Source organism: Mus caroli, chromosome 3, assembly GCF_900094665.2.
Source record: "Mus caroli chromosome 3, CAROLI_EIJ_v1.1, whole genome shotgun sequence".
NCBI lineage: Eukaryota > Metazoa > Chordata > Mammalia > Rodentia > Muridae > Mus > Mus caroli.
Window position 1 is genome coordinate 137930423 of NC_034572.1, and position 8297 is coordinate 137938719.

The 8297-nt window shown below is 40.5% G+C and overlaps 1 pseudogene; it reads left to right on the forward strand.

Annotated features, from left to right (window-relative positions):
• Positions 1–1301: 1301 nt before the first annotated feature.
• LOC110291990 lies at positions 1302–1965 on the forward strand (annotated as a pseudogene).
• The last annotated feature ends 6332 nt before the right edge of the window (positions 1966–8297 follow it).

An 8297-nucleotide genomic window follows, 5' to 3' on the forward strand; every position in this document is an offset into this window, starting at 1 on the left:
ATAGACTGGGACTGGATATGTAAGCCAAGCAAGCCCTTCTTCCCTGTAAGTTTTAGTCCATGTTTCGTTACAGCAACAGAAAGTAACCAGGTCAGTGGAAGGGCTGATCAAGTGAGTGTCTCACATCCTCACTGTGGAGGTCCTCACTGTTGAATATTTAGAGATTTTTACATTTATTTCTTAATTTTAAAATCTCATGTGTATCAATGCTTTGCCTACATGAATGTCTGTGCAGGACATGTGCATAGTGCCCACAGAGGAGAGAAGAGGAGGTTGTATTCCCTAACCTAGGGTCACATAAGGCTATGAGTCTCACAGGAGTGCTGCAGATGAACCCTGGACCTCTGGAGGAGCAGCCCAGTGCTCTAAACTGCAGAGGCATCTCTCCAGCCTTCTGGTTTTAATTCTGAAAACTAATAGACAGCTTGTTTGTTTATTTGATATTTTGAGATGATGTCTTACCATGTAGCCCACACTGGTTTCAAGCTTGAGATCCTCTTGCCTCAGCCTCCTAAAGTACTGGGATTACAGGCATCTACCATCATTTCTAGATCTAGTGAGTATCTTTCTTCACAGATTATGGAACACAAATGCACATATATTCACACACATACACATATCCCTGTAAGCAGTGTGCATGGTTTTTATACTTGGCACGTACAACTCTTCCTCCCCCAGAGAGTTTCATCAAAACTTGACACATAAAAGGACCCTGATATAGCTTAGCTGTCACTTGTGAGGCTAAGCCAGTGCCTGGCAAATACAAAAGTGGATGCTCACAGTCATCAATTGGATGGAACACAGGGCCCCCAATGGAGGACCTAGAGAAAGTACCCAAGGAGCTGAAGGTGTCTGCAACCCTATAGGTGGAACAACAATATGAAGTAACCAGTACCCTCAGAGCTCGTGTCTCTAGCTGCATATGTAGCAGAAGATGGCCTAGTCAGCCATCATTGGGAGAGAGGCCCCTTGGTCATGCAAAATTTATATGCCCCAGTACAGGGGAACGCCAGGGCCAAGAATTGGGAGTGAGTGGGGAGGGGAGCAGGGTGGGGGAGGATATATGGGGACTTTCTGGATAGTATTTGAAATGTAAAGAAGAAAATATGTAATAAAAAAACTTGACACTTTTTTTCCAGTGATTAATGTGGTCCTCTAGAGATACTATTTTTATATTAACTAATCTTTGGCTCACTAACATGAAGTCCACTTGGTAATATTGGTTTTCATATGTTTTTTTGAATTTGTTTTCTTGATTTTTCTGATTTCATAGTGCTTCTTCCTTTTAGATATTTAAAAAGTTCTTGAGAGAACTGAGCGTCGCAGGCTGCCCCTGCTACCTCTTGGTGACTGCCTCCCAGGCCTGTGCAGTTGGGCTTGGGCTCCTTTGCCGAGCCACCATGTTGCAGAGCAGGGAGGAGAACCTGCAGGGCTCCTGGGTAGAACTGCACTTCAGCAATGGCAATGGGAGCAGCGTTCCAGCCTCTGTCTCTATTTATAATGGCGACATGGAAAAAATACTGTTGGATGCCCAGCATGAATCTGGATGAAGTAGCTTCAAGAGCTCTCACTGTGACAGCCCAGCTCGCTCCCAGACACCACGAGATACCAACAGAGCTGAAAGAGACACCCACAGCTTTGGCGAGAAAAACAGAACTCTGTCTGAGGAAGATTATATTGAGAGAAGAAGAGAAGTTGAAAGTATCTTGAAGAAAAACTCAAATTGGATATGGGATTGGTCAAGTCGGCCAGAAAATATTCCCCCCCAAGGAGTTCCTTTTTAAACACCCGAAGCGCACAGCTACTCTCAGCATGAGAAACACAAGTGTTATGAAGAAAGGGGGCATTTTCTCAGCATACTTTCTGAAGGTTTTCCTTCCATCTCTGTTACTGTCTCAACTGCTGGCCATTGGCTAGGGGATCTACATTGGAAGGCGTCTGACAACCTCCACTAGCACCTTCTGATGACGATTGGGATCTGACGTCTGCTCACACAGTGAGGATTCATGTCTGAGCTGCGACAGCTAGTTGAAGAGCTAGCATGGCCCTTGGGTGTCTGCACTATGTTTTTTTGTTCTGTAAATGCAGTGTTCCTGATTTGGTGAGACAGAATAGACTCTTGTCATGACCTATAATTATACCTATGGGATCAATTAATAAGCATGTCAGACTGATGCCTACTGTAGCACTTACTAGTAAATTCTTTGAATATTAGATATAAATAGTATAAATAATTTTAATATAGGAGCAATTGTGTATTTTAAAACTGATTTGTAATCATAATCCAGTTAAGACACTTTACACTTCAAAAGAACAAGTAAGTGATATTAAAATCATTAAAGGGTTTCCCCCAAAGGAATATTGTGGCCTTATAATCCTATTACATAGCAGAAAATTAAAGGGTGTGGGTTATCTGTAAAGGCCTCTAACTTTGTGAATTAAGTAGCAAGTAGAAGCTAAGGTTACCCACGAACCCCACTTTGCAGTTCCCCCTCTGCCTGCTTTGCAGGATGAGGATTCTAGCCTTGCTGTCCAACATTACCTTGGGTGGTCAGTTTTGTTGCAGGCACCTTTATCACTCTGCTGAATTCTACTGTTGGTATTTAAATTTTATGTGCTCTGAAAATCAGCTGTCTACTTTAAAAGACTGGAAATGAAAAACAAAATCCTTGCCAAATCCATTGGAGAATACTATATTTGCATATCCATTAATCAGTATCCAAAGCTTCTTAAATCGGGCGTCCTCCCAGTCTTCTCTTTTCTATAGCATGGTTTTAAAGCCTGCCTCCTTGACATGCTGTATATTTCCTGTTGTATTTGTTTCACTGTCCCACACATAACTCAGGTGTGCTAAAATAAAAGTGACATTTTAACAACAACAACAAAAAAAGTTCTTGAAATCTTGACTATAAAGAACGGCGTTCCTCTAATAAAACTTCCTTTCTCAGGAAGATCATACCATAGCAACACTATCAGCCTCATTTTAAGAATAGATTATACATTCCGTTGAGGTTATAAAAAACAAACAGATAAAGAAATAGATAAGTAAATAAAAATGTTTGAAATTTTATGTTCTAAGATTAATACTATAGAGTACACATTTATTTAAGTTCTCACATACCCATGATATTGTGGGGGCATTGTGGATGTGATTGGGGTCATTTTTTTTTTTTTCTTTGAAACTAAAACAACCATTAATTATTTACCAAACATTTATTGAATATCTACTACATATCAAGTTTTTCTCTAGATCCAAGAGCTACAAAAGTGAAAAAATAATCTAAATTCTAACTGTACGTTTTGCTGATGCTCTTAAGATCAAATGATGGTCCCAGGACAGAACCAGACTCAGTGTGATGCATGCAATTCATAGGTAAAGACATTCTTGCTAGTCACTTTGTGTACTGATAAAACACCTTTAGCCAATGACAAAGACATTTGACTTTATGACTGCTTTTGACCATTTTTCTTTACAAATTACTTTTTAAAATATAGATGAAATTCTTTTTAAGATTTATTTAGTTATTTCATGTATATGAGTACACTGTTGCTGTCTTCAGACACACCAGAAGAGGGCATTGGGTCCCATTACAGATGATTATGAGCTACCATGTGGTTGCTGGGAATTGAACTCAGGACCTCTGGAAGAGCAGACAGTGCTCTTAACCACTGAGCCATCTCTTCAGCCCTACAAATTACTTTCATAGTCCCTCTTGATTTCAGTTGTATAAGCAGATAGCATTCTTTATTAGTTGTCTTACAAATAATTCTACTATAACATTGTTTGCTATTAAATATGAATAATTCCCTTTAATCGACTTGTACAAATTTTTATTTTGTTAATATGGAAAGTGAACTTGCATCACACTGTGAAAAGAGAATGGATATCTAATTTCCATAGTAAATGGAACAATTAAGAAATTGAACGAGGAACTGTTAATCTTGATCTACATATAGCAAAAGAATGTTGTTAGTAACTCGGGATTTTCAATTTTGAATATGAACTTCTGTATTACAGTTGTTGACAGGCAGCCTTTGAGTTTAGTAAAGTCATTCTAAAGCAACACTTAGCAAATATGTACAGGATTGCATTTTAGTGCCATTCTATCTTCTAGTTTAAAATAGAGTTAAAAATCACAGTTAAACCCCAAATTGTCATAGAGATTGCAGAAATATCAGCACCCAGTGCAGAGATACTATGTTCTGGAGAAGTAAACTTGACAGCCTGTGCAATGTTGGAGACCTCAGAGGTGAGACTGGCCTCATTGTCTGCCTGGATTGCAATGTAGAGCTGGATGCCATTTGCTATTTTAAAAGTTTCTGGTTTGAATTTAAATGTTTCTTTTGAGCCAGCTTCTTTAGGTATCAGACTGGAAGCATTCACTAAAGTAGCATTGTTAAAATCTTCTTGGAGACCCAGAGGATTCTGGCTCATTCTGATGATGTATCTATGCGCTGGAAGAGAGAGATATGTTCATTAATGTCCCAAGGATGGGTTTCTGCCTTTGCCCTGCACCTTTGTGGTAGCTCTGAGCGGTGCATGCCAACTTTAGACAGAGAGCCCAGATACCAATTTTGGTCTGGTTATCCCATCTCACTGACTTTAAAAACAATATAGGAGCAATTATTGAAAAACAAATGTCCAGTTTTCAAAATCACAGAAAAGCTTAATTCAGTATCATATATGTATGTGGTCCTTTGAATAGGTATAACCCTTGGGAAATGACACTAATAGGAGGTGTGGCCTTGTTGAAGGAAGTGTGTCACTGTAGGGGGTAAGCTTTGTGAGCCTCCTCCTAGCTGCCTGAGAGATTCAGTCTTCTGTTTGCCTTCAGAACAAGATGTAGAAATCTCAGGACCTGTAGTGCCATGTCTGCCTGGATGCTGTCATGCTCCTGCCTTGATGATCATGGACTGAACCTCTGAACCTGTAATCCAGTCCCAATGAATGTTCTTCATAAGGGTTGCTTTGGTCATGGTGTCTCTTTACAACAATGAAATCCTAATTAAGAGAGAAGTTGGTACCAAGAGTGGGTTATTGCTCTGATAGGCCTGACCATACTTTTGTTTGGAGGAATGTGGATTTTGGAACTTTGGAAAGCAGTGGCATGCTTTAAGTGGGGCTTAATGGGCCATTCTAGTCGATGCATGGAGGACTGAGGTGCTGAGGGTTACTTGAACTGTGGGAAGTGTTTTTGGAGAGCACAAAGAAGCTATGTTCCAGAAATAGACATTTTATTGGCAGTTGGACTTGTGAGAGCCACCCAGGTGGTTCTGGTTTTGAAGGCACGAAAGGGTCATAAAGAGCAGCTGTGGTTTGGCACTGTGAGAGGCCAGGGAAGGCCATTGGTGAATGTGCAGCCTCAGTTGCATTTGACAGCCTAGGACTGAAAGGGTCATGGAAAGAAGCTGAGGCTTGGCACCATTAAAGGGAGCCTATGAAAGGCCATTGCTGAAACCTAGTTCCAGAGGAAGACTCCAGCATATTGGAGATGCCACCAAGATTACCAAGAACAGCACCAGCCATGAAGTGGAGTCAACCAGAGCCTAGAGTGCTACAGAAGGCAGAGCTGAAGAAGTGACACAAGCCCTTTGGAGGATCCCAGAAGATCACTGGATCCCAGAGGCTAGAATAAGAAGATGTAAAGTTGAAGTTGCCTTGGAGACTCCAAAAATCCAGGGATGCTGGGTCCACAGGACACCTGCTGAGAAAAGCTGCTATCAGGGTGTGGAACCAGCACAAGAGAAAGAATTGTGTTGCAGTCAACAAAGATGAAAGGAGTTGGAGATCTGCAGAGTTCTTTGACATCAGACATGGAGATGCAGTTTGGAGTTTGCTCAGCTGGCTTTCGGTCTTGCTTTGGTTCAGTGTTTCCCCACTATGAGATTCTGGAATGGTTATCTATATCCTGTGATGTTAGAAGTATGTGGTCTTCTTTTTGATTTTGATTTTATTAGAGATTACAGTTAAGTGATTGCAATAATCTCAGAAGAGATTCTTTGAATTTTGGACTTTTAACATTATAAAGATTACTATAGACTTTGTGGACTTTTGAAGTTGGACAAAATACATTTTGCATTATGCTATGGCTAGGTATGTCCCCACAGAATCATGTGTTTGAACAAGCCTATGGGGCCAGTGAGTGGAATGTGGTGGTTTGAATATGCTTGGGCATGGGACATGGCACTATTAGGAGGTATGACCCTGTTGGAATAGGTGTGACCTTGTTGGAGGAAGTGTGTCACTGTAGGAGTTGGCTTTGANGTCCTAGGCCTTTGTGATGGAGAGAGTCTCTCATGGTTGCCTTTGGATCAAGATGTAGAACTCTTGGCTCCTCCAGTGCCATGTCTGCCTAGATGCTGCCATGCTTCCCATCATGACCATGGACTGAACCTCAGAAGCTGTAAGCCAGCCCCTATTAAATGTCCTTTATAACAATTGCTGTGGTCATAGTGTCTCTTCACAGGAATGAAACCCTAAGTAAGATGATACGTGACCTGCCTTCCACCCAGAAGCCAGGTTTCTATTTAGAAAAAACAGTGAAATTCAGTTTTATATTAGAACAGGGAACACATAATATTCATGTTCANTAAAGACCATAAGTGTCCTCTGTGACTTTTTATCAAGTTCAGGGTAGCAGCAATGAGGGAGCACTCAGAGACAGGACCTGGGAGGATGACAGATAAGNAGGAGTCAAAGGTCACAGAAGTAGGATGAACACTAACTAAACATGTGCTGAGGAGCTAATCTGACCTTCACGAGCCCTTAATTCTATGCCACTGTGATTTTTTAGAGTTTATTTTTAATACTTTATTTTATTACGTGTGTGGGTATTTTGCCTGCCTGCATGTCTGAGCACCATGTGCATGTCTGTTGTAAAGGACCAGAAGAGAGTCCCTTGAGGATGGAGTAACAGAAGATTGTGAGCTGCCTTGTGGGTGCTGGGAATTGAACCTGGGTCCTCTGGAAGAACAACCAACTCTTGCCTGTTGAGCCATATCTTGAGCCATCTCTATTATTCTTTAATGTGTCTCATCTCCAGTTTCAGTGTTTGTACATTAGGGCCAGAGACTGAATTTGCTGATCTTACTCCTTTGGTCTCCAAGATGAAAGACACAGTCTTAAAAAAATCTGTCTGAATTATAAGAATGTGATATGGTTTCCTATTTTAAAAGTTTCTGGCTCGAATTAAAACATTTGCAACCTTAGCAAATGTTCCAGGTGTTATTCCTGGGCAGTGGCAACCCTCCCTCAGGTGTCTGTCTCTGCTCCTCAAATCAGTCTGTGGTTAGAGATATGCCCCATCTTGCTCAGTTTTTCTTGGGTACAGCAGCCAGCACTCTTCTTTACCAGGCCATTTTTCTAGCAGCTCCCCCAGCTTCAGTTTTTAAATGTTTAAAACATATTTATTTTTTTTAACCCACTCTTGGAATTCTCACTATTCCGGTGGTAAGAATTATAAATGATAAATACATAAAAGTGTTTAGTCTACTAATAAGTAGCAAGTCGTAGTTATTGGCTGTCTGAAATGCTTTTTTAAAAAACTATTATTTTATCAGGAAAGCAAAGGAGGAGGCTTATATGAGTGTTGACTCACAGGCTGATACTGACGTTAGTAATCTACCTCAGTCATTGATATTAATAAGAAAAAATCTTCTTATATCTTTACATGTGAAAGGAAAACATCTAATGTCCCCTTATGGTGTGGGTGTGGACATTTTTTTAATAAGTTTGTTTATTTGTTTACCTATATGTGGTGCTCAGAATTGAACTTAGGGCCTGTGCGTGCCAGGCAAGACCTGGGCTACATCCAATCCACATGGGTTTTTTTTAACGTTTTCAGGAAATGTGAAAATGCTTTAGATGTGCGGTGAGAAGCTTTGCCTTTTGAGTCAATCTGCATGTCTGCCCAGGGACTGGCTAAAGCCTCTGCTTGTATTTACAATTCAGTTCACCCGATGACAAGCTGTGTCCCCCCTGCTGCTGTCCTCCACAGAATCCTTATAATCTATTTAGGTGGATCTATCTGTCTGTCATCTGTCTATATCATTCATCTATTCTAAATTATCTGGATGCTTGTGTGTCCTTTTGATTAACTGTTCTGAGAGTAGAGGTTGTCCCTTGAACCTTGATTGTATTTGAAAACTCGACAATCATTGAATAGAATTTCCCAAGTATAGAAATACTTAGAAAATTGTTCTTATTAAAGAAGATCTCAGAAGATGGAAAGATCTCCCATGCTCATGGATTGGCAGGATCAACATTGTAAAAATGGCTATCTTGCCAAAAGCAATCT